Source organism: Anomaloglossus baeobatrachus, chromosome 6, assembly GCF_048569485.1.
Source record: "Anomaloglossus baeobatrachus isolate aAnoBae1 chromosome 6, aAnoBae1.hap1, whole genome shotgun sequence".
In the NCBI taxonomy this organism is placed as follows: Eukaryota; Metazoa; Chordata; class Amphibia; order Anura; family Aromobatidae; genus Anomaloglossus; species Anomaloglossus baeobatrachus.
Window position 1 is genome coordinate 400,501,762 of NC_134358.1, and position 26,376 is coordinate 400,528,137.

Consider the following 26,376-nt stretch of genomic DNA (forward strand, 5'->3'; position numbering starts at 1 on the left):
TTTTGAAATTTACCAGTAGCTGCTGCATTTCCCATCCTAGGCTTATACTCTAGTCAATAAGTTTTCCCATTTGTGGTAAAATTAGAGGCCTTGGCTTATACTCGAGTATATATAGTAATTTATTGTCCAAAATAGTCTCAATACAGCAGTATTAGGTGAATTGTTGAAAGTTTGAACATAGATTAATTGTGTAAACCTGCTGCTATGTAGTCCTCCATATTAATGAGCTCAGTATAACCCTGCCCCCATCACTGATTGGTAGCTTTCTGCCTATGCACAGTATTCACCCAAAGCTGCCAATCAGTGATGTGGACTGGATAATACAGAGCTCAACATTCAGAGAACTAGTAGATCTCCACCAGGTAAAACCGTGATTCTAGCAAAACTACAGCAAGAGGGTAGATGCTAGACTGTATGGGCTCCTTCCAGGTATGACGTAATTTCTCTCACGTGATAGCTTGTTCAAAAGGCAATACGATATTTCCAGATGGTATAAACATTATTTTTTTAAGTCCACATGGTAATGGATAATATGCATAATAATTATGGTGAATGGGAGGAAACATCGCCACGCCCATCAACCTGGAAGGAGCCCATTCATTCTAGGAGCAACCACAGCAAGAGTAATTGAAACATTACTAGAATCAGAGTCTCCGCTCCTACATCATGCTGCTTCAGGATTACATAGCAAATTCCTGAAGACAGATTTTCTGTGATCAATAGTGTTATCTGTTCTGTTCACTTTCTTTCCCAAGCCTGCAGTTAGTTCACCTAGAAGAGCACGTATATTCATGCACTAACTCATTGGATCAGTAGCCAGATCGTTCCATATATTGCATGCTATTCCATAGACGATGGGCAAAATATCACTGGTTTATTTGTCATCTTTTTTTCCATATACTTAAAAGGCTTATAAATATACATTGTAACGCAACATCAAAGATTTTATGATTCGGACTGCATTCATGTAATTTTATATACGGTTTTAGATATTTGTTTTGTTTTTTGTCATCCTAAGCCATGAATAGATCCCGAGTAAAGAGATTGCAGAACAGAAAGGGCTTTGTTGTCTTATGCACACGTTTTCCTTGAAATAGACACATGCAAAGCACATCAGGCCTTATGGTGCTTAAAAACGGAAAGTGAATGTGTCATTCAAAGTAGTTTTCGCTACGGGTCCTATTTTTTCTCAATTACAGACCTCTTTTAGTTTCCATTACAGACTGTCAGGTATGGTTTTTGCTTCTATTGAATCAGACATTGTGTAAATTGGAAGAATAATGCAGATCGTACTGCTACAACCATGATTGATGAGATGCTCGCTTTCAGTGCGACAACACCTGAAAGGTTCCTGGAAGCTTCCAAAAAGTTGGTACAACGCCGTGCCGCAAAGACCATTTATTAGGAAATGTAAACATACTGAAGTAAATAATATTTCCAGTAAATCAGATCTTATTCCCCCTTCCTTGGCTGTTCTTTTCATGTGTGTGAGGCTTCTTCAATTCCGTGTGCTTTTACCATCCATGTGATATTTGTATTTCTCGTATGGAAGAAAGAATCGTATGGATGTTTCTCGTGTCTCTTCTGGCCACTCACTAAGTCTATGAAAAATGGAGAGTACATACAGCCACCTGTGTGCGGCCCATTGGTTTTGTGAACCCAAGCTACAATAATAAAGAAATCCCTTTGTGGGGTATTGGGTACCGGTTCTCCCCCTCACACTAGCCTCAAACTAAAACTCGCATAGCCTCTGCATCCTAATTGTTTTTTATTGTATAACAGTGCCACCCATAGCAGTGCCAGGGACATATCTTCTAGACCACTTCATTAGTACTAACATGTCCTGAATACAGAACTGTGTTTCCGCTATTTGACAGAAAACAATATATTTTGAAAAAATCTGACAGCTACCTAATCCATTGACCGCATGTATCAGGCATTACCTGTATGAACTGTACTCATTGCTGAGACTTCAAAACTCTCCAGCTCTTTGTTTCCACCCATTTCTGGGGGCTTCTTGAAGTATGTTTGGGATCATTGTCTTGCTGTAAGAACATGGATGCAATCCCAGCTTTCTGACAGTGGGCACTATATTGCGACCCAAAATTCTTTAATAATCTTCAGATTTCATGTCTTGCACACAGTCAAGGCACCTAGTGCCAGAGGCAGCAAGATAACCCCCAAATATCTCTGATCCTCCACTCCACCATATTTATTTGTAGGCCTTGTTCTGTTTTTGGCAGACACTAATATGATGTGCTTTTGTCACAGCAGTGATGGCTAACTTCAGCAGGGGCAACAAGACTGGCCCTCAGACTGGGGACCTTGCGCTGTCTCTTATCCCAGAGGTATTCTCAATGGTAACGAGGTCTGGACCCACGAGCATGACCCTAACTTCTGTCCGTACCGTGGTCTAACACCCCTCTCCTCCAAACCTGGGGCTGGGGGGCTGGGACTAAAGTAACAAACCCCACAAATAACGCAGATAGAGGAGAACCAAAACACATACACACTGCAATCAGTCACAGGAGAGAGACAACATGTGCACAGGAAGAAATAAGATACAAGGAGGAAATAAACTGACAACAGGGATATTTCCACACCACCCCAAATACCATACAACTGATCACAAGTAACTGGATCACATGCAAAGACCGGAATTGCTGGAGCTATTATCAGCGATGAGGAACCGGATCCAGGATCTTATAAATGGTGGAGGCGGCTGGGAGTGGTCATTAGCAACCTGAGCTCATTGTACCAGTTCACAAGCCAGCAGGAATTAACTCCTGCTGGATGTGATGACTAGTGAACATAAAACAGCCGACACCCGACTCCAGCTGAACAACTAACGCTGCTTTCATACATCCGGTTTTTGCAGTGCGGCTCAATCTGGCTCAAAAACCTATGCAACGGATGCGGCGAAAAAAACGGATCTGTTGCATAAGTTTTTCCATGCGGCCCGTCCGGTTTTTGACAGATGCGGCTTGATACTAAGCATGCGCAGTGCAAAAAAACGCATCCGGCGGCCGGATGCGTTTTTTGCCACAGGACGCTGCACCCGGCGTCCATAGGGTTGCATTATAAATTGCGCCGGATCCGGCGCAATGCGTTTTTTTTGTGCCAGGCAACGTTCCATCCGGTCACCGCATGGGCTAAATATGCCACATCCGTCAAAAACAAGATGCAACGCAAGGCCATGCGGCACAATACGGCGCTAATGCAAGTCTATGCGGAAAAACGCAACCGGCGGCAAAAAAAACGGTTGCGTTTTTTCTGCAAAGCGCCGTATTGTGCTGCTCAGCAAAAACCGGATGTGTGAAAGCAGCCTAAGAGACATCAAGTTGCCTGTCAGACTCTGCAGTGTGCACAGAGTCTGACACCGCCATGACACTTAGCAAGTGCAGAGCAGAACATTACATGAGAGCTTTACCAAAAAGCTCTATCTTCGTCTCATCTGTCCAAAAGAAGCTTTCCCAGCAAGATTTTGGCTTACTCACATACATTTTGGCAAACTGCAGTCTAGCTTTTTTATGTCTCTGTGTCAGCAGTTGGGTCCTCCTGGGTCTCTTGCCATAGTGTTTCATTTCATTCAAATGTCTATGAATAGTTTGCACTGACACTGATGCACTCTGAGCCTGGAGGACAACTTGAATTTCTTTAGAACTTCATTGAAGCTGCTTATCCACCATATGGACTATCCTGCGTTGTAACCTTTCATTAATTTTTCTCTGCCGTCCATGTCCAGGAACATGAGTTACAATGCCATAGGGTGTAAACTTCTTGATTATGTTGTGCACCATGAACAAAGGAACATCAAGATGTCTGGAGATAAACTTTAAGATTGTTGATATTTTTCAACAATCTTTGTTCTCAAGTCCTGAGACAGTTATTTTCTCTTTCTGTTCTTCATGCTTAGTATGGCACACACAGACACACAATGCAAAGATTGAGTCAACTTCTCCCCTTTTTATCTGGTTTCAGGTGTGATTTTCATATTGCTCACACCTGCTTTTTGGCACAGGTGAGTTTGAACGAGCATCACAAAGTTGTTTACCCACAATTTTGGAAAAGTTCCAACAATATTGTGTGGTCCATTTTGCGGATATTGTGTGAATGTGAAATTAAGTCCAATTTGCCTTTTTTTTCTCAGTTTTTTTTGTGTTCCAATACACACAAAGGAGATAAACATGTGTAATTGCAACAATTTTCTGGGAGAAATACTTCATTTTCTGGAACTGTAAATGCCATAAAGTGGGACATTCCAGAAACTTTGATAACCAGAAATGATGACAAATGTCCACCACGATGCTCTGCTGGAGAACACATAACAAAGATAAATAATTTACCATCATGTGTTATTTTTTTCGAATGCTTTAAAGGTAGAGGACTTTTTGATATTGTCTACTATCTGCACTGGTACATGGCATTTGCTATGTCTCTGTGCTCAGCCTCGCTGTGAGGACACCCAGGTTGTTTCGGAAGTACTGTGCAGAATTTAGAGGACGTAATAGGAAAAACAGAGCTGCCACATCAAATTCAAGTAATGAGGGGAGGGGAAAGATGAGATTGTAGTTGATTATGAATCTGGCAGCAGATGTTCTATACAAATCTAGCTCCCTACATCCCGTCTGTTTCCATGGTGACAGAATAAGTAATTATTGAGCCCAGACGCTCCCTCTTTTTCCCCTCTCCCCAACAAGGTGAAAACTGGAAATGAATTTGAACTCTCTCCCTGTAAGCCGCTGTATGTCACCCAGTGAGGGGGGAGTGCAGCATGGCAGATGGAATTTAGTGTGGTGTGATCAGGGGAAAGAACTGTTTGAGGGTTTTTTTTTCTTTAATATTATGGGGAGGAAAAGGTCTCTTAGGATCCTAAATAAATAGGCAGGAATTTCCCTGGAATGGAAATATCCTGTGATTGGGTGGTGTAAGCGTGCCCGTGCCTATCACATCACAGCTGCTCCAGCAGCACAATAAACGCTCAGCTCCGAGCTAGAACTGTGCACATAAAGGGGACTCCTCATCACTCCAACTTCCCGGAGCCAGCGGATGTGTGGGCATCAGTGCTAGAAGGACGCTCCCACCTCCCCGCACTATGGATCAGGGGGATATGTGTAAGTACAGCACATGCCAGGATGGGGGAAATCATAGGATGGAGCCAGAAGCTTTATATGATCTAGTGCCCATTGTATATGCATAGGATTTGTGTATCCAGATTATTATATTCTCTATATAGTGCTGATAACTGTACACTTGATCCTCAGTGTGCTGAAACTATCGATTATAGACATCCATATGCTGTCAGTCACGATCACAGAACAGGCAGTGTAGTGTGCTGCCCATGTGGTGCTAGAAGTGGACCGTCATCATATACAATTACTTTCATCATTGTAATGTGTACATTGTTTATATTTATTGTGTTTGGAATTGATGGAATAGTCTAGTAAACCGCTATATGCTGAGCCGGCTCTTTGTCTTGTCAGTAAAGCAGGGCATTGTTACCAGATCACCTAATGCTGATGGTCCTCTTATGCCCCCTTCTTTGCGTCTGTCATTCTGTTAACCCTTCCCAGTGCTTTTCTCTCATCATTTTGAATGGCTTATATTTCCGGAATATGAACAATCTAGCCTTTACAAATAAATTTCCTAGGAAGCCAAAACTGAAATATAATGGAGAATATTACTGTAGTTCTACAATGACTAATGATGCTATAATGATAGTTATTCAAACATAGGAGGTGGAAAGATTTGCATGATGGGAGTTCAGTTCAGTTGAGTACATAGATTATTACCTTGTGGTTTTGTGTGTTTCTTTTGAAGTATCCTTCACTTTGTGTCAAGAGCTCTTTTGGTTCTTCAGGGAATTGCATGTATCTGTGTGTGTTGTTTCTTCTGGCTTCGTGATACATTTTCTCGAGAAGCTTTGAAGTTACGCCACTTTATGGAGAGCTTTGTGATATTCATGATATTCCTGAGGCTCATTAGTGAATGACGTATGTATTCTAATTGTTTTCGAGTAGCGCCTCAGTTGGTTTTACCTGTAGGAATATAGACATGTGTGGTAAGGCACAATGTATCATGGCAGCTCCGTTCAGTCTGTCCTCGTGTTGTAGGATGCTCTACACTCTTATGTAAGGGCACACATGTGGAAATGTCACTTTGCAAACATTTATAGTCTTCCAATGTAATATTCTCTTACATGGTTGGTCATATTAATATGCAACAAAAGGTCAAAAACAATTCTTGCACATCCCACTTTTGTAAATATTTTTGAAGTTTTGCATATGTTCTGCACCAAAGTCTACTACCTTGGGGTCAACATGCTGAATTTCCATGCACACATGCATTTTGCATGGGTTGATGATGCCGGTATTCAGTGGTAGGGGTATAGGGGTAAAAGGGTTAATAGTTAATATATAGGTGTGTGTGTGTATGTGTAATATATATATATATATATATATATATATATATATCTATATATATATATATATATATATATATATATATATATATATATATATATAGATATATATATATATATATATATATATATATATATATATATATATATATATATATATATATATATATATATATATAGATATATATATATACATACACACATGTGTGTGTGTGTGTATGTATATATATTGTATACATATGTGTATATCCTATATTAACTATATCATTTAATAGACGGCAAAGAGGTGGGTCAGTAAGAAAGATATTGGGGGGAGAGCTTTTAATACTGGAAATTCATTACTGGAACTTCATTCAAATGGTGTGGGGTCTCTCCCCTACTGCAGTCTACGATAAATATATTAAATATATAATTTGGCAAGTTACATAATTTCTAAACAGAAAAGCTTAAGAGCATATGTTGTAAAAAAAAATAATAAAAAAAAAATGGTGCAATGCATAGATAAATATTATGCAAGCCAAAACGCTATATGTATAACTTTATTGATATGATTGAATTTTAATAAATCTGTCCTATACTTTTCCTACATGAAATCTACTTCAATAAATAGCCATTTTTCTATACAGTGATACAGATTTATAAGTAGCCAAAGAAATGTTCCTTGCACAGTATGGCCACCTCAGTATAAAGTAAATTAGGGGCCACAGTATGAGAACTGCACAGATGCTCCACAATAACCTCATAGCGCACCTCACAGGAGTGTATGACTGCTACATCTGTATTCTCTTCATTAATAAGGGAAAGTATTCAAAGAAGCCATGTATATTTGTGGGATATCACTACATTTAACATGTCTAATCTGTAAAAAAAAAAAAAAAAAAAAAAAAAAAAAAAAGGTAAAACATACATGTTTAAGTTATTGTGTCACAATGTGTGAAACCGCACATACAAGAAATAGATCTTTCTCACGGATCTCATCTACTTGTTCCTAATTTTTTTTCACTTAATGTTTAAGATACTTCTGTACACCAATAGCAATGCTCTGCAGTGTCCAATAAAGTAAAGGACTTATTGCTTTGGCCTTTTCATTTAATTTTAGCGATGCTTTCAGTCTTCTAGAAGCCTGCTCTTTGTGTGGGTAATATAGCAAAATATATTGTATTCCACCAATGACAAAGCTTTTTGGTCTCATATTGCACTTCAAGGAATTTCTAATATGATTGATGAACTTTGGTTACGTTTCATACTGGCATCAATATTTAGCGAACTTGGGTCTGTCTTGATCTAGTTCCCCACAGCAATCACAAATTACATCACCATCTTATAGTTATTGTTCTCGAGGGGGATCTATCTATAATTAATAGATGTAGTTTATACACTGATCATTTACCAGCAGCTCCACTTGGTATATAGGGGACACACAGTATTTTACCCCCTATCTGTTAAATGTGTTGTTCCACCCGTACCTCCTCCGGACTCCACTGTATCTTTACTTTCTCATCTCTTTTCTTAAGAGGGCTGGTATAGGTTATGCTGTGTAGCTGAACAATGACCAAATTACCCAGATCTTTACAGGGTTGTATAGACTTATGATATTGATGACCTATTTCTATAGAGGAAGAGATGTAATTCTGAGCCGCAGATACCACAAAGCGAACAGAGCTGTGCTGTTTCTGCTCCATTCACTCCTTACATCTGGCTGCCACCAGAGCTGAAAACATCTGAATGTTGGAGGTGATGGACCTCAACTGATCCAATATCCTAATGATAGGTGAATCGATATCTTAAGCTTGGACATCCTTTATTTTAGATTAGATCATTTTTCATCACAGGTCTCTTCTAAACTATTATACTGGTCAATATTCAAGCTTCCTTGTATCCCTATGAAGGACACAGTTTGTGCCCTCATACACACTTCTATATTATACCAGGATGCGGCCAATGCAGTATTGAGAGGTATAGATAATTCCCATGCCTGTTCCTCTTCATTCACTGTCTAGGACCACAACTTGTATGATATCTTTACGTGTGCAGCTCATGTATAAAAAGTTACCCAAGAAGATTTGTAAAAGTTGTAGTAAGAGGGTAGCTGTACACCTAGCGTTTTTCGGCTTAGCGCTATAAACCATATGGCATAAACTGTGCATATTGCAGTGGCTTGCAATGCACATTTTGACCACTTATCAAATACATGTAAAACAGAGTACATTGTATCTGCTTCACCAGTTTTTCAGAAAATTTGAGGCAAGGTCATGTGTTAATTGCAGTACACAACATGGGGAACCGGACAGTTCTAATTATTTATATTTTTACATTTTACCAGAACTTATCTCTACAATAGTATTGACAATTGTTAGGAAGTATTAAAGGGATCCTGACAACAAGCTGACAACTAATTACATTGTTGCATTTGTCATATTATGCTCATTTTTACCAACCCCAATGTTAAGGGAACATTGGCAGCATAATTGTAAAATCAGGGTTTTAATCTTATGGTTCCACATATTCTAATAAGTATGACTAGTCGGAAAGGTGAGCCCAGCCACTCGATATCACGCCTACACAAGCGTGGTTGTAGTTCCTGTTGTGGCCCCCACCTGCCTCCTCTGCTTCTTAAATCACACAAATTCTCTGGGGCCGTGGTGACTTTGGGTGTGCAAAGTGATATTCTGCCTATGTGTCATTGTGTCATGCTCTGGCATCACACTACTGAGACCTGAAGTCTGACCGACCAAGCGCTTTCATTCTGTGGTCTCACAGCAGACCCTTCGCACTTCTGTGTGGTGTCGCACCGTCACATGTACAGTGAACTTCTGCCTATCTGCTACTACTTTCCGGCTCATAGATGTACAGTGTTGTATTAGTAACTTCACTACAGCCCAATGCAGCTGTTTTATTATTGAATGTAACTTTAAGGACCTAAAGTGAACGAGAGCAACGTAGAACCCAACATCTGAGGGAACCAATGGAATTAATGACCAATATTAAATCATTCCCGGTCAGACTAACCTTGACCTGAGGTCAGCAGGACATTATAGTATCTAGTACCTGACTTCAACTTGACCCAAGTTTTGTGGGACTCTATATACAGACAGACCGCAATTCCCTTTGGCTGGCTATGTAAAATATTGGAAAGTAAGGACAATGTTAGCCACAGATTCTCAAGTTTCATTTTCATTCCTACAGCTTCTCACTTTGATCTAACTGTCGTCCTCTTTTGTCAGGCTTTTCATAAAGACTAATTCATTTAATAAGAGTAGCTGTCAGACATCTCAATTTTATATAATTTTCTGTATTGTTATTTTATTCTTTAATTCCGTAGATGTGGCGTTTTTTAGTGTAAGCTGTCTAACACTCCATAATCATGTAAATAACTGTCAGAGTTGGCAGATTTCGATTGTTCCTACTATTGTTTTCTTCTATTTTTTTCAGTAGTTCTGTTTTGCATTGTTGTCTTATAGTGCAGGTAACACATTTTGATAATTAAAGAGAACCTGTCAACAGGATTTAGCACTATGAAGTAAATACATGGCCATAATGGTGCTGTGATTCTGATTAAATGGATACCAGCGGTGAAGAAATCCAATCTTTGGTGGCTGAAAAATATTCTAAAGTTTTTGTTTTAGTGTCATCCTTGTATCAGGGAGGCTCTTTATCTTCTTCTGTGGCCCTCCACCTGCCTCCTCTTTCTTCTACAGGTCCACTGACTATTCAGTGACTTGCCTCCATGATTGTAGGGGGCAGCACGTGCGCAATGTGATTCTGCGGATGACCTGCCGGACTTCAACAAAATGGCATCGGATGTGGCGCATGCACAGACCGAGATATCAGCTTAATGACCTCTTCGTGTTCCACATTTGGCACCATTTTATTGAAGAACACGCGCAGTGTGATTCTACAGACTGGCTTCAATACAGTGGCACATGCGCATATCGAGATTTCACTTAACAAAGTAATAGAGCTGACATCTCAGTCTGCATATGTGCCGCTTCTGGTGCCATTTTTTTTTTTTGAAGAGCAGGCACAGTGTGATTCTACAGACTTTCTTTAATAAAATGGCACTAGATGGGGCGCATGTGCATATTGAGATTTTGGCTTAATGAGGCATGAAGCTGAAATCTCAGTCTGCACATGCGCCACTTCTGGTGCCATTTTATTGAACACTAGGCGCAGTGTGATTCTACAGACTGTTCAATAAAATGGCTCTGGGTGTGGCGTATGCACATATAGAGATTTCAGCTTAATAAGGTCATGGAGCTGAAATTTCTGTCTGCGTATGTGATTCTATCGACTGTCTTCAATGAAATGGTGTTGGATGTGGCACATGCACATATCGAGATTTCGGCTTACTGAGGTTTTGGAGATGAAATCTCAGTCTGCGCAGCTTCCAGTGCCATTTTATTGTAGATCTGCAGATCGTCCACAGAATCACACTGCACATGCGCCACTCACCGAAATCATGGCGGAGGTGCAAAATTTAAAAAAGGAGGCAGGTTACTGAATAATCAGTGACCTGTAGAAGAAACAAAGGAGACAGGTGGAGGGGCGGAGAAGCAGAAGACCCTACCCCCAAATCCTGCCCCAATGCACGGATGATGTTATCATGAAACTTCAGAGGAAGATTATTCTGCAACCAGATCGGATTCCTTCACTGCAGGTATACATGTAATCCTCATCACAGCGCCTTTATGGCCATGTATTTACTTTATAATGCTGAATCCTGCTGACAGGTTCTATATAATTGTAAAAGTAACATTTTGCGTTCATCATAAGTTTCAGTTAACTTTAATAATAAAAAAAGCCTATTCCGTTCTATTATGACAACTACCCACATTCATCAAAATTAAAGAACAGCTTGTTCCTGTTTATAGCTTAACAGATAGTAATAAAGTCTTTAAGGTTTATCAAATATACATATGCAGCAAATCAATCCATCTTTTGTATGTGTCTATATTCACAATTTGTTGTTTTATGTCTGTCACTAAAAATAAGTTATATAACCTAAACTTACTGATATGTAGATACATAGGTTGAAAAAAGACGGTTATATATTTTCTGCCACTAGAGTATTTATAACCCACAATGCCATTTGTGAGAAAAGCATCCATCCTTTTTTAATTGCGGACAGTATCTGTGATTATTACCTCTTGCTGTAGTGCTTTCTACATTCTTGCTGCTCTAACTGTAAAGAACCCTTTTCTATTTAACCCCTTCAAATCAAAACATCTGCTTGTACATGTGCGCATGTTGGAAGCAGGTGTATAGAGCGGGCTCACAGGGTCAGCTCGCTCCATACTTTGCAGGTAAAAGCTTTGTATTAGTCAGGACTTGCCACTAACAATCGCGGATGGAGTTCTGCTCGCGATTGTTAACCTGTTAAATTCAACTTCCAAACTCTGACAGCGGTATTTAACATGCAACAGCAAAGGCATCAGACGATCAGAACTTATAGTCTCCTAAGGGAACCATTAAAAACAGTGGAAAGTAAAAAAAAAAATAAAACAAATTTGAAAATATATGGAAAAAAAAGTTCAAATCATCCCATTTTTGCCCTAATAAAAATTAAGATAAAAAAATACACATGGTATCACTGGGATCAGAAACGACCAATCTGTCAGTACATAAAAAATGATAAACACTGTAAACAAAAAAACAAAAATCAAAAACGACAAAATTACGTGGTTTTTGGTCACTACAATACCACAACAAATGCTGTTTCCTGAGAGGAAAGAGAGCCCGGCTCTAACAACAGGCAATCAAAACATATTTACCCCAAAATGGTATCGATACAAACATCATCTTGCCCCACAAAAATAAGCCATCAAACTGCTCCATCAACCAAAAAATGAAAATGTTACAGGTCTTGGATAATGAGGACCCCAAAAATAAATTGTTGGGGGCAAATTTGTGATTTTGTGAGGTCATTTTGACTTTTACATTGGCCACTAAGCCTAAAGGCCGCTTTATACGCAACGACATCGCTAAGGAGATATCGTTGGGGTCACGGAATTCGTGACGCACATCCGGCCTTGTTAGCGACGTGTCACCTAATCGTTGATTGTTGACATGTCGTTCAAATCCCAAATATCGTTGATGGCGCTGGACGCAGGTTGTTCGTCGTTCCTGAGGCAGCACACATTGCTACGTGTGACACCCCAGGAACGACTAACAGCAGCGTTCCTGCGTCCTATCGGCAATGAGGTGGGCATGACTTTCATGCGGCTGCTCTTCGCCCCTCCGCTTCTATTGGACGCCTGCCGTGTGACGCTGCACAAACCGCCCCCATAGAAAAGAGGCGGTTTGCCGGCCACAGCGACATCTTGAGGAAGGTAAAGTATGTGTGATGGGTACTAGCGATATTGTGCGCCACGGGCAGCGATTTGCCCATGACACACAAACGACGGGGGCGGGTGCGAACGCTAGCGACATCGCTAGCGATGTCGCAGCGTGTAAAGCCCCCTTAATTGTAGACTGATACTTCCGTTTCTAGACAGCAGACATAGATGATCTGTGCAAAGGGCATTGTGAATAAAGGGGGAGGAAGTGAGCTGTGATCATCATCTATTGTGAGTGGTGGTTGCTATGTGATCTACTGTATATAGAGGTGTTACTTTTTTTGTAATTCAGTTTGTGATAATAATGAGATAAATCAGAAAAGTCGTCTTTACAGAAAAGTATGAACCTAATATTGGGCTTAGTGGCCTGTTTTGAAATTTGCAAGCTAGATAGAAATGGAAAATTTGGTAAAACCTTACCAAACTTAACAAAAAACATCAAAACAACCCCATGGGTTATTTTCTGGTGACACATTCTGGTAGTGTAAATATTCTGATGGTCAAGCACTATAAAGAAGTAGTGACTGGGCGTAAAAATTGTTTGGCAGAGCTGACTTGTGCTGTCAATAAAATACATGTGCAGCTTCCCTTTCAAATTCAGAATTAATATATGGTAGAGCAGAGAGGCATGTAGAGCCATTTATTCTGCGTCTGTGAACACCTCTTCAGCCAAAGCTGCTGGTGTATAGCAGAGAAGCCGCCTGCGTGGATACCACTGTTAGAGCCTGTAAGCCTTATCAGTGCAGGCTGTGGAAACCACAATTGTGTTTTAAGGGGGCAAAGAGACAGTATACTCAACAAGAACAAGGAGCAGGATGAAAGGCACCAAAAACCTGTACTGCAATACTATGGAAAATATCACTGACCACCTACTAATGGATGGTGTTTGCAGGTCATCAGTTCCATCTTCATTCACAAAATCGAAAAATATCTTCCTTATTTTTAAAAGTTGTTAGAGCTATTAACATCATCCTCCTGTAAAAGTAATCTGTGACTAAAGCCGTTCATGAATGGAGGAGCGCTTTTGTAAGCTATATTTCTAGGAAAGGAGTAAACCATTGGGGAGTTTTACTCTCTAGCGCTGTCTTAATGATGAGTGCTGTGCTCAAAGGTGCCATGCATGTGGTATAGGACTGCCAGGCATCCCCAATGGGTGAAAAAAATCTTCTGTAATTATATAAATACAGCTTAAAGGGAATCTGCATGTAATGAACCAGCAAGGGGAGCTGGAACACCAGGAGAGTGCTAGGTTGGGATTCACCACTAGAAGGCACAAGACTTAACAAACCAGCTGGGGGAGCTGCAGCACTAGGAGAGTGCTGACAGCAATCCTCCACTAGAGGGCACACATATCCCCAGTGGACGAAGTGGATGGTTGAACAGACCGGGGTTAGAACCAGGAGGTCTGCGGGGTACTAAGGGTTAGGACGGAGATAGAGTCCAGGGAGAGCTGAGTCAGGAGCCGAGAGGTAACGTAAAAGACTGGGGGAGGGCGGAAACCAGAGTTAATAGACAAGCCGGAGTCGGGAGTCAAGAGAGCAGATAATAGCAGGGAGTACAGGAGGACAAAACACCAGAGGAGAGAGGATGGGAGTCAGAGAGGAACAGGGGCGGTCAGGGAGAACATACACAGGCAGTGCAGGAGGTGGAGGGCCGGACACTGTCAGGACAGGAGGCAGGGAGGACTAATGTAAAAAAGACGGGAGGCAGGATCAGAACTCACAAGGGGCACACTGCAGAGCAGAATTATAACTGGCACCGAATAAAAAGAAGTGCCCGGAAGATAAAGGCGCCATGATCCCGGGAACGAGGTACGGAGGGCGGGCCCACCAGCCACACTCCAGGAATCACTTGACAGCTGGGGTTATGACACTGCACCAGGTTTTTGCTACCTCATCTGAGAGCAGCAAAATGGAGGAAAAGAGACCCTGATTCCAGCACAATTCTTAAATGTAACATGAAGCAGAGCTGAGAAATCTAACCCTGCCCACACCACAGCTCTGTGTACTTTGTCTATGGACAAGGAGCTGTTTATCAGGGGAGGGGGGCATGGTCGGACCAGAGCTCACATGCACTGTAGCCCTGGCAGTTATAATCTCCTGGTGATAAAGCCTTCATTATATGGAAACAACATCACATAGCCTAATAAATGACACATCCCCCAAATTCAGTATTTTAATTTCTACATCATGCTCGGATTACATAGCATAAACCTGCTGACATATTGCCTTTAAAGCAGTGGTATGGATTTAATTTTCCTTGTATAGTTCATTCTTCATTTGTCAGTTCACTATGTAGAAGCAAAGTAATTGTCCACAGGGACGGACTTAAGGCCGCTTTACACGCTGCGACATCGCTCAAGCGATCTCGTTTGGGTCACGTAATTTGTGACGCACATCCGGTCGCTTTAGCGATGTCTTTGCAGGTGACACCTATGAGCGATTTTGAATCGTCGCAAAAACGGTCAAAATCGCTCATCGGTGACATGCCCCCCTATTCTCGAATATCGCTGCTGCTTGGTGTATGAAGTAGTTTGTCGATCCTGCGGCAGCACACATCGCTATGTGTGACACCGCAGGAACGAGGAACCTCACCTTACCGGCGGCCGCCCGCAATGAGGAAGGAAGGAGGTGGGCAGGATGTTACGTCCCACTCATCTCCGCCTCTCCGCTTCTATTGGACGTCGCTGTGACGCTAAACTAACCGCCCCCTTAGAAAGGAGGCAGTTCGCCGGTCACAGTGACGTCGCTAGGCAGGTAAGTAGTGTGACGGGTCAGCGCGATGTTGTGCGCCACGGGCAGCGATTTGCCCGTGTCTCACAACCGATGGGGGTGGGTACGCTTGCTAGCGATTTCGGTCACGATATCGCAGCGTGTAAAGCGGCCTTTACTCTAATCTAATCTACAGAAATTGCTGTTTGGCCTGAAGGACAGAACATCAATTAAAAATCATGGACAGTTTTTATGTACAACTTTATTATTATTGTTTTTACTATTATTATTAGTATTATTATTATTTTGAACAGCGATTCCATTTTGTTTTAAGAACATGATGCAAATCCTATTTTTGGCTATTATCAAAAGAAAATGAGAACTCTAACTATTTTTTTCTCACAATAAACATGTATTACCTATATACTGCATTGATAATATCTTTGAAATTGCAAATAGCCTCATTGATCACCCGTTAGAGGATTTCCAATCCACATTTCTCTCATAAACACCCACGTGCTCTCACTCCTCATCCGCGGCTCCATAAAAGCTTTTTTCCATCACCGGTATGCTCGCTAGAAGGAATGCATGACCCCTGCACTAATGTTTGGTGGGGATTCTAGCAATCCCAAATTTTTAAAGAGACATTTATCGCCTATGAGAAGGGGTGTTCCGATCCCACGTTCTTCACTTTGGTCAGGATTGAATGAAACAGCCTGGTTGTGCATGACCTCTATCATTCTATGAATGTATATATATATATGACTGAAGGATGTAGCCAAGTGCTGTGCTGGGAAAAAGCCAAAGATGTAGATGTCCATATTGTAAAACTCCTTTTATGAATACTATATTGTATTTGATCTCACAATACTGTACATTACTGATATATTTAGACAGTTTTCTCCATAAATCTCACCCAAATATCATAAATGTGATTTTATTCTGTTTTCTATAAACAATATTTGTACTGTATGCCGACAAATTATAATGTACAATGCTTGCCATACGGTTCAATATATGCCTCACACTATAATATACTGTGTATATTATACCGTAAACTAGCAAAGCATGAGACATCTGTGTAAAAGACTGATCAGAAGAAGACATCTATCCTGTTGTATACTGTTAGGAGACAGATAAATTAGTGTAATTATTTTCATATATAGAGTCTTGATAAAGTATTCATACATTGAACTTTTCCACATCTTTTCACGTTACATCCACAAACTTAAATGGATTTTATTGGGATTTTATGTGATACACCAACATTAAGTAGCAAGTATTTGTGAAGCGCTAAGAAAGTGATGCATGGTTTTCTAATTATTGTAAAACTATAAATGTGAAAATTCTGATGAGCATTTGTATTCAGCCCACGGTTGTCTGATACCCCTAAATAAAATCCTGAGTGGCCAATTGCCTCAAGTAGTCACTTAATTAGTAAATTGAGTCCACCAGTGTGTCATTTATTCTCAGTATAATTACCGCTGTTTTGTGAAGGCCTCAGAGATTTGTTTGAGAACGTTAGGGGTCAAACAGCGTCAATGAAAACCAAGGAACACACCAGACAGACAGGTCAAGGATAAAGTTGTGAAGAAGAGTAAAGTGCGGTTAGATTAAAAAAATAGCCCAACCTGTGAACATCTCACGGAGCACTGTTCAATTCATCATCCGAAAAAATGGAAGGTGTATGACACAACTGCAAACCTATCAAGACATGGCCATCTACCTAATGTAACATCCCAAGCAAGGAGAGCACTAATTAAAGAAGCAGCCAAGAGACCCATGGTCATTGTGGAGGAGCTGCAGAGAACCACAGCTTAGGTGGGAGAATCTGTCCAAAGGACCACTTTTCAAAAGGACAACTAAAACTATAAACTGACCTTTTATGGAAGAGTGAAAAGAAGAAAGCTATTTTTGAAAGCAAGCCATAAGTCGTCCAGTTTGAAGTTTGCAAAAAATCCATGCAGGAAACACAGCTAACATGTAGAAGAAGGTGTTCTGGTCTGATGAGACCAAATAGAAATTGTTGGGCTAAATGAAAATTGCTATGTGTAATGGAAAACTAACACTGCACATCACCCTGAAAAAATCATCCCCAATGGTGGTGGAAGCATCATGCTGTGAGGAGGCTTTTCTTAAGCAGGAAAAGGGAAACTGGTCAGAGTTGATGGGAAGATGGATGGAGCTAAATACAGGGTAATCCTCGAGGAAAACCTGTTGAGGGCTGCAAAGGACTTGAGACTGTGTAGGTTCACTTTCCAGTAGGACAAAGATCCTAAATATACTGACAGAGCTACAATGGAATGGTTTAGATCAAAGCATATTCATGGGTGTGAATGTCACAGTACAGACCTAAATCCTATTGGGAATCTGTGACAAGACCAGAAAATTGCTGTTTACAGACTCCTCCATCGAATCTCACTGAGCTAGAGCTAGTTTGCAAACAAGAATGGGCAAAAATGCACATTACAATTTTCAGATTTATATTTTTAAAATATTTAGAAAACCATGTCTTTTTTTACAATTCACAAATGCATGCTACTTAGTGATGTTACATAACATAAAATCCCATTAAAATACATTTGTTTGTGAGTGCAACATGAAAAAATGTGAGAAAGTTCACGGGGTATAAATACGTTTTAAAGGCTGTGAGTGTGGGTGTGTTTGTTTTCTTTTTTGTGTTTTACACACAAAACTCAAAATCGTCAGGATAACATTGTTTGCTTCTTTCCAAAAATGTGGGTAAACAAACTTATTTCAAGCTTGTAATACTTGTGCAAGTTCACCTGTGGCAAGTAACAGGTGTGGGCAATATGAAAATTACATCTGAAACCAGATAAAAAGGGGAGACGTTGACTCCATCTTTGCATTGTCTGTCTGTGTGTGCCAGACTAAACTTGAAGAATAAAAAGAAGAGAAAAGAACTGTCTGAAGACTTGAGAATCAAAATTGTTGAAAATTATTAACAATCTTAAAGTTACAAGTCCATCTCCAGAGCTCTTGATGTTCCTTTGTCTACGGTGCACAATATAATCAAGAAGTTTACAATCCACGGCACTGTAGCTAATCTCCCTGGATGTGGACGGCAAAGAAAAATTGATGAAAGATTGCATGATAGTCTGGATGGTGGATATGCAGCCCCAATTGAGTTCCAAAGAAATTCAAACTATCTTGCAGGCTCGGAGTGCATCAGTGTCAGCTCAACTATCCGTCGACATTTGAAGGAAATTAAACTCTATGGCAGGAGACCCAGGAGGATGCCATTGTTGACACAGAGACCTAAAAAAGCTAGATTGCATTTTGCCAAAATGTATGTGAGTAAGCCAAAATCTTACTGGGAAAGTGCCTTGTGAATAGATGAGAACAAGATAGAACTTTTTGGTAAAGCACGTCATTCCACTGTTCACAGAAAATGGAATGAGGCCTACAAAGAAAAGAACACAGTACCTACAGTCAAATATGATGGAGTTTCACAGTTGTTTTGCTGCCTCTGGCAATGCGTGCCTTGGATGTGTGCAAGGCAACATGAAATGTGAAGATTACCAAAGGATTTTGGTTCGCAATATTGTGCCCAGTCAGAAAGCTGGGTTTGTGTCCTAGGTCATGGGTCTTTCAGCAGGACAATGATCCCATACGTCAAGAAGCCCCCAGAAATGGATAGAAACAAAGTGCTGAAGAGTTTGGAAGTGGCAGCAATGAGTCTGGATATAAATTCCATTGAACACCTGTAGAGAGATATTAAAATTGCTGTGCGGAAAAGGCACCTTCATTTATGAGAGACCCAGAGCAGTTTTCAAAATAAGAGTCCAAAATTCCAGTAGAGAGGTGTAAGAAGCGTGTGATGGTTATAGGAAGAGATTCATTAGAGTGATATTTTTCCAAAGGGTGTGCAGACAAATATTAAGTTCAGGGTGGCAACAATTTTGTCAGGCCCATTTTTGGGGTTTTATGTGAAATTATGTTCAATTTGCCTTTTTTCCTCCGTTTTTTTTGTGTGTTCCAATTAAGACAAAGTAAATAAACTTGTATAACAAAACATGTATAATTGCAATAGTGATCTGCAAGAAATAGTTAAGTTTCTGGAACAATTTCAAGGGTACCAAGACTTTCAAGCATGACTGCATATAGGAGTACTGTACTATTATACTACCCCTTCTGTATATGTGTATGACATTGTGTTATATACTGTCCCTTGTCTGGGTTAGTGTCCACACTTTCCCTGCAGACCTGTGTTTTTCATTAGTTGCAATACAATTATAATTTCACTTAACCTTTTACTCTCATGTCAGCTTTTCTTTTCTTTGTAATTTGTTATACACCAACCTGTCCTAGGTGTCCTATACAGTCACTACTACATATACTGTATATCTCCATTGTAACAATTGTCTGCGTTAAATTTATATATATATTGTGAGGTATATACTGTCATATGAAAAAGTTTGGGCACCCCTATTAATGTTAACCTTTTTTCTTTATAATAATTTGGGTTTTTGCATCAGCTATTTCAGTTTCATATATCTAATAACTGATGGGCTGAGTAATATTTCTGGATTGAAATGAGGTTTATTGTACTAACAGAAAATGTACAATCCGCATTTAAACAAAATTTGACCGGTGCAAAAGTATGGGCACCTCAACATACAAGGGACATTAATATTTTGTAGATCCTCCTTTTGCAAAAATAAAAGCCTCTAGTCGCTTCCTGTAGCTTTTAATGAGTTCCTGGATGAAGGTATCTTTGACGATTCCTGATTACAAAACAATTCCAGTTCAGTTAAGTTTGATGGTTGCCGAGCATGGACAGCACGCTTTAAATCATCCCACAGATGTTCAATGATATTCAGGTCTGGGGACTGGGATGGCCATTACAGAACATTGTAATTGTTCCTCTGCATGAATGCCTGAGTAGATTTGGAGCGGTGTTTTGGATCATTGTCTTGCTGAAATATCCATCCCCTGCGTAAATTCAACTTCGTCACTGATTCTTTCACATTATTGTCAAGAATCTGCTGATACTGAGTTGAATTCATGCGACCCTCAATTTTAACAAGATTCCTCGTGGCGGCATTGGCCACATAGCCCCAAAGCATGATGGAACCTCCACCAAATTTTACTGTGGGTAGCAAGTGCTTTTCTTGGAATGCCGTGTTTTTTTGCCTCCATGCATAACGCCTTTTTGTATGACCAAACAACTCAATCTTTGTTTCATCAGTCCACAGGACCTTCTTCCAAAATGTAACTGGCTTGTCCAAATGTGCTTTTGCATACCTCATGCGACTGTTTGTGGCGTGCTTGCAGAAACTGCTTCTTTCACATCACTCTCCCATACAGCTTCTCCTTGTGCAACGTGCGCTGTATTGTTGACCGATGCACAGTGACACCATCTGCAGCAAGATGATGCTGCGGGTCTTTGGAGGTGGTCTGTGGATTGTCCTTGACTGTTCTCACCATTCTTCTTCTCTGCCTTTCTGATATTTTTCTTGGCCTGCCACTTCTGGGCCTAATAAGAACTGTACCTGTGTTCTTCCATTTCCTTACTATGTTCCTCACAGTGGAAACTGACAGTTTAAATCTCTGAGACTTTTTGTATCCTTCCCCTGAACAACTATGTTGAATAATCTTTATTTTCAGATCATTTGAGAGTTGTTTTGAGGAGCCCATGATGCCACTCTTCATAGGAGATTCAAATAGGAGAACAACTTGCAAGTGGCCACCTTAAATACCTTTTCTCATGATTGGATACACCTGCCTATGAAGTTCAAAGCTCAATGAGGTTACAAAACCAATTTAGTGCTTTAGTAAGTCATAAAAAGTAGTTAGGAGTGTTCAAATCAAGAAATTGATAAGGGTGCCCATACTTTTGCACCGATCAAATTTTGTTTAAATGCGGATTGCACATTTTCTGTTAGTACAATAAACCTCATTTCAATCCAGAAATATTACTGAGTCCATTAGTTATTAGATATATGAAACTGAAATAGCTGTTGCAAAAACCCAAATTGTGATAAAGAAAAAAGGTTAACATTAATAGGGGTGCCCAAACTTTTTCATATGACTGTACATCTTTTGGTGTGTATGTGTGTGTGTGTGTGTGTGTGTGTGTGTGTGTGTGTATATGTATATCATCTTAGGGGAAGAAGGTTGTTTGCAAAGAATAGACTGTAGCAACATTTAATTTCTACTGCACTGCCAATGATTATTGGGCAGCCATAGGACAAATACAGCAAATCTGGATTATAGTTGTATAAATGATCCTAGGTGTGAAATTGAGCAAGTCACCCTTTACTGTGGCTCACACACATAAACCATAAATTAACATCTATGACAGTGAGTTAGGAAGAAATTGGAATGTGCCATTGCCAGCGCTCACAGAACAAATGAATCAAAAATGACAATGAATTTGCTGATTTGTGTAGTTAATGGAAAGAGCCAGATGACGCACTGGGCTCATGCAGACACAGCCAGCATGAGCATGATGGAAATGAAACAGTAAGGAACGTCCTGGAATCAGCAAGACCTATTGATTAGCAATAATCTCCGCTTGTGTCGATGTTGCTAACCTAAAAAACCGGGAGCTAGCATGCAGCTTAAAATGTACACGTCCCTATTAATGTGGTGAAAACAGAACACATTCTGTACATTCACTATGCTCTTTGTACTACACTTAAAAATATACATATTTATATTTGACGGAATTAAACTCCTGTTTTATGCGTTGTCCAAGAAACATAAGCGTTTTGCTGGTATTTTACGAACAATGGAGGGACTTTTAAAAAAGGAGCAAAATAGCTTGCAGAATTTTTGTTGGGCATTTCAAGGCTTATAATGTCATGCAGTGCACAGCTTCTAAAATAGACCCCTCGAAAAATACCTAGAAACTGTTTTATATCAACTTTTGTAAAAGCAGTCAGGATCAATTAGGGAACATTGCATTACACAAATAACTTGTTGATTATAAGAACTGTTAGGCTGTTTATGGATTAACTGGCATTGTTTGATTCTTTCAGTTTTACTAGTATCCACTTGGATTTTATGTTTTTATATGTTGTTTAAATACCTGCTAAGTTATTCAGTAATTTCATATGGTCAGTGAAGATCAGGAAAGCGCTTGTGCAAAATTATTGGGATGCGCAATTTATTATGATGTATTAATTATAATAGTCAATCTTGATCCCTAGTGATGAGCGAGCACTACCATGCATCAGGTGCTTGGACTCTCCGACGGGCTTGACTCATGCACTGAGTGTAATGAAAGTCAATGGGAAACTGAAGCATTTTTTGGAAGATCTGGAAAAATGCTAGTTTCCCACTGACTTCCATTATTCATGGTAAACGAGTCGAGCCCGACCAAGCATCTGGCCTGCTCATTTTGAGTAAGAGCACCAAAGCATGGTAGTGCTCACTCGTCACTAATCCCTGCTCTAAGGGGCACTTTGCACACTGCGACATCGCAGGTGCGATGTCGGTGGGGTCAAATTGAAAATGACGCACTTCCGGCATCGCATGCGACATCGCAGTGTGTAAAGGCTGGATGATACGATTAACGAGCACAAAAGCGTCGTAATCGTATCATCGGTGCAGCGTCGGCGTAATCCATGATTACGCTGACGCGACGGTCCGATATTGTTCCTCGCTCCTGCGGCATCACACATCGCTGTGTGTGAAGTCGCAGGAGCGAGGAACGTCTCCTACCGGCCTCACTGCGGCTTCCGTAGGATATGCGGAAGGAAGGAGGTGGGCAGGATGTTTACATCCTGCTCATCTCCGCCCCTCCGCTCTGATTGGCTGCCTGCCGTGTGACGTCGCAGTGACGCCGCACGACCCGCCCCCTTAACAAGGAGGCGGGTCGCCGGCCACAGGGACGTCGCACGGCAGGTGAGTGTGTGTGTGTGAAGCTGGCGTAGCGATAACTTTCGCTACGCCAGCTATCACCACATATCGCTGCTGCGACGGGGGCGGGCACTATCGCACTCGGCATCGCAGCATCGGGCTGCGATGTCGTAGTGTGCAAAGCCCGCCTAACTCTTTGGGTGATTATTGACACATTATGTGATATAATTTTATCTGTGCATAGGTGTCATATGTACATATTATTGATTTTGAAATGGTAGTCGACTTCATTCCTTCATGGATTTTGGTTGTGTTTTGGAGTTGCCCAGCACTCATGTACAGTCAAAAATAGACAAATTGGAAATAATTTCACATAAAATCCCCAAAATGGGTCAGACAAATTTGTTGGCACTTTTCCAGAATTCTGGCTAAACAACTTTGTTTCAAGAATGTGATGCCCATTCAAACTCACCTGTGGCAAGTAACAGGTGTGAGCAATATGAAAATCGCACCTGAAATCCGATAAAAGGAGGAGAAGTTGACTCAATCTTTACAAGTTCATCTCCAGAAATCTTGATGTTCATTTGTCCATGGTGGGCAATATAATCAAGAAGTTTACAGCCCATGGCACTGTAGCTAATCATACTAGATGTGGAAAACAGAGAAAAAATAATGAAAGATTGGATAGTGTGGATGGTGGATAAGCAGACCCAATAAAGTTAGAAGAAATTCAAACTGTCCTGCAGGCTCAGGCTGCATTAGTGTCAGTTCATACTATCTGTTGCCATTTGAATGATATGATATGCTATGGTAGGATACCCCTGTGACATAGAGACATAAAAAAGCTAGACTGCAGTTTCCCAAAATGTTTGTTGATTAAGCCAAAATCCTACTGGGAGAGCATCTTGTGTACAGATGAGACCAAGATAGAGCTTTTTGGTAAATTACATCACTTTACAGTTTATCGAAAACGGAATGAGGCCTAGAAAAAAAATAACACTGTACCTACAGTCAAATATAGTGGAGGTTAAAAAAACCTTTGAAGTTGTCTTGCTGCCTCTGGCACTGGGTGCCTTGACTGTGTGCAAAGCATTATGAAGTCTGAAAATTACCAAAGGATTTTCAGTCGCAATGTAATGCTCAGTGTCAGAAAGCTGGGTTTACGCCCTAGGTTATGGGTCTTCAACATGGACAATGACCCCAAACATACTTCAAGAAGCACCCAGAAATGGATAGACACAAAATGCTGGCGAGATCTGAAGTGGCAGCAATGACTCCGGATCTAAATTCGATCGAACACCTATGGAGAGATCTTAAAATTGCTGTTGGTAGAAGGGGCCTTCAAATATGAGAGACCTGGAGCAGTTTGCAAAAGAAGAATCCAAAATTCCAGTAGAGAGGTGTAAGAAGCTTGCTCATAGTTATAGGAAGTGATTGATTGCAGTTATGTATTCCAAAGGGTGTGCCACCAAATATTAATTTGAGGGTGACAACAATTTTGTTTGGCCCGTTTTTGGAGTTTTTTTGTAAAATTGTGTCCACTTTGCCTTTTTTTCCCCCTCTGTTTTTTGTGTTGTTTGAATACACACAAAGAAAATGACCAAGTGTAATTGCGTTAATTTTCTGGGACAAATACTTCCATTTTCTGGAACAATGTCACTGGTGTCAACAGTTTGTCACGACTATAGACTCGTTTGGTAAGCAGTTTTGAATGTTAGGTGCTGCATTCTATAGTGACTATAATATGTAAGGAACATGAGGAAGAGAACTCCCTGTCAATTCATTGGCCAACTGCAGTGTGGTCGAATGGGGCAGATGGGTTCCCAAGGCAGGCACATGCCTAACGGTTTTCTCCTTAATTCTTGCCTTTTGGGCTGTACAAGACACTAAATTTTATAAAGCATCATGAAGGTGAAGTACAAAGCACTCTTTAGAAAAATGCACAGAATGAAGTGCTAGGATGATTGGGCATAGAGTCTGGACCCCCTTTTCAAATAAAATCGATAATCGATAATAATTATGTTGAAAAATAAAGCAAACACTGTTGAATTTCCATTTTGCCACCACTCATTGGCTTGTATAGATACCTTTTTTTTGAGTGCATTTAAGGCTATGTGCGCACATTGCGTTCTGCCGTGACAAATATTCTGCAGTGTTTTGTCACTGCATGTGTGTTTCAAAACGCTGCCGAAAAGCTGTGTTTTGGATGTATTTTGAGTGCAGAATGGATGCAGAATTCATGCGCTCTGGATGCTTGCTCTGCCATTGACCGAGGGAAAAGCATCCATAACGCACAAAAGAAGTGACGTTGCTTTTTAGAACGCAGCGATTCAGCCACAAATTTCAACATGCAAATCACTGCATTTTAAAATGCAACGTGCACGTGGAATTTGCACAAGTTACATAGACTTTGCTGGGGAAGCAGAATGCATGCGTTTACGCTGCAGTGCAAAGCACTGCGTAAACACATGCAAAACGCACACATGGCCTAAGACACCTTTGTAGATCTGTGCATGGCACAAAGCTAGCGATTAATAACGCTTAGGTAATTTATATGTACTGTAAGATGGCACTCGATAACCTTGGAAATGGCCGGTATGTGTCGCAGAGAACCTCAGCCAAGAACCTGGATTCTTCACTGGGACTTTTAGTTCCACATGTCTTTTGGTAACATGCTTCAGGACTAGATGCATGGGATAGTCTCAGAAAGCGATGGGCGGGACAGACCATCCACATGCCTCCCACCCAGGGGTGTGTCTGGGAGGATATCATGTGTCTGGTTGTGATTACATGGGAGTCTACCAAGGTCCTGGAAGGAAATGGCCCTGCTGGAGCATATGGTGAGACCATGTGGGGAGTGTGTTGTCTTGAATAGGTATCCCCAGGAGAAGGGGGTTGTGAGCTGACTTGGTGTCAGCAAGTGGAGACCGTCATATATGCTTCTTCGCTCGGATACAGCTGAGAGGTCAGTGAGTAAAGGCTGTGATGCCAGCACGGGGACACTGTGTATGAAGCCTTGCGGTTATGTTTAAATGAAATGTAACAGCGGTTTATGACAGGCTTAAATAAACAGCATGGA

General features: G+C 40.7%; 1 protein-coding gene across 3 annotated transcripts in view; it reads left to right on the forward strand.

Annotated features, from left to right (window-relative positions):
* The window catches only part of ELMO1 (engulfment and cell motility 1), a 512,012-nt gene that overhangs the window by 381,883 nt on the left and 103,753 nt on the right, over positions 1 to 26,376 (forward strand). Inside the window, exon 1 of one of the 3 annotated variants that reach the window (XM_075315128.1) lies at positions 4,772 to 5,114. The exons of the other annotated variants lie outside the window; for them this stretch is intronic. The gene's annotated coding sequence lies outside the window, so the exon portion shown is untranslated. Of the gene's footprint in view, positions 1 to 4,771; positions 5,115 to 26,376 lie in introns of those variants that run through there. 3 annotated transcript variants of the gene reach the window in all.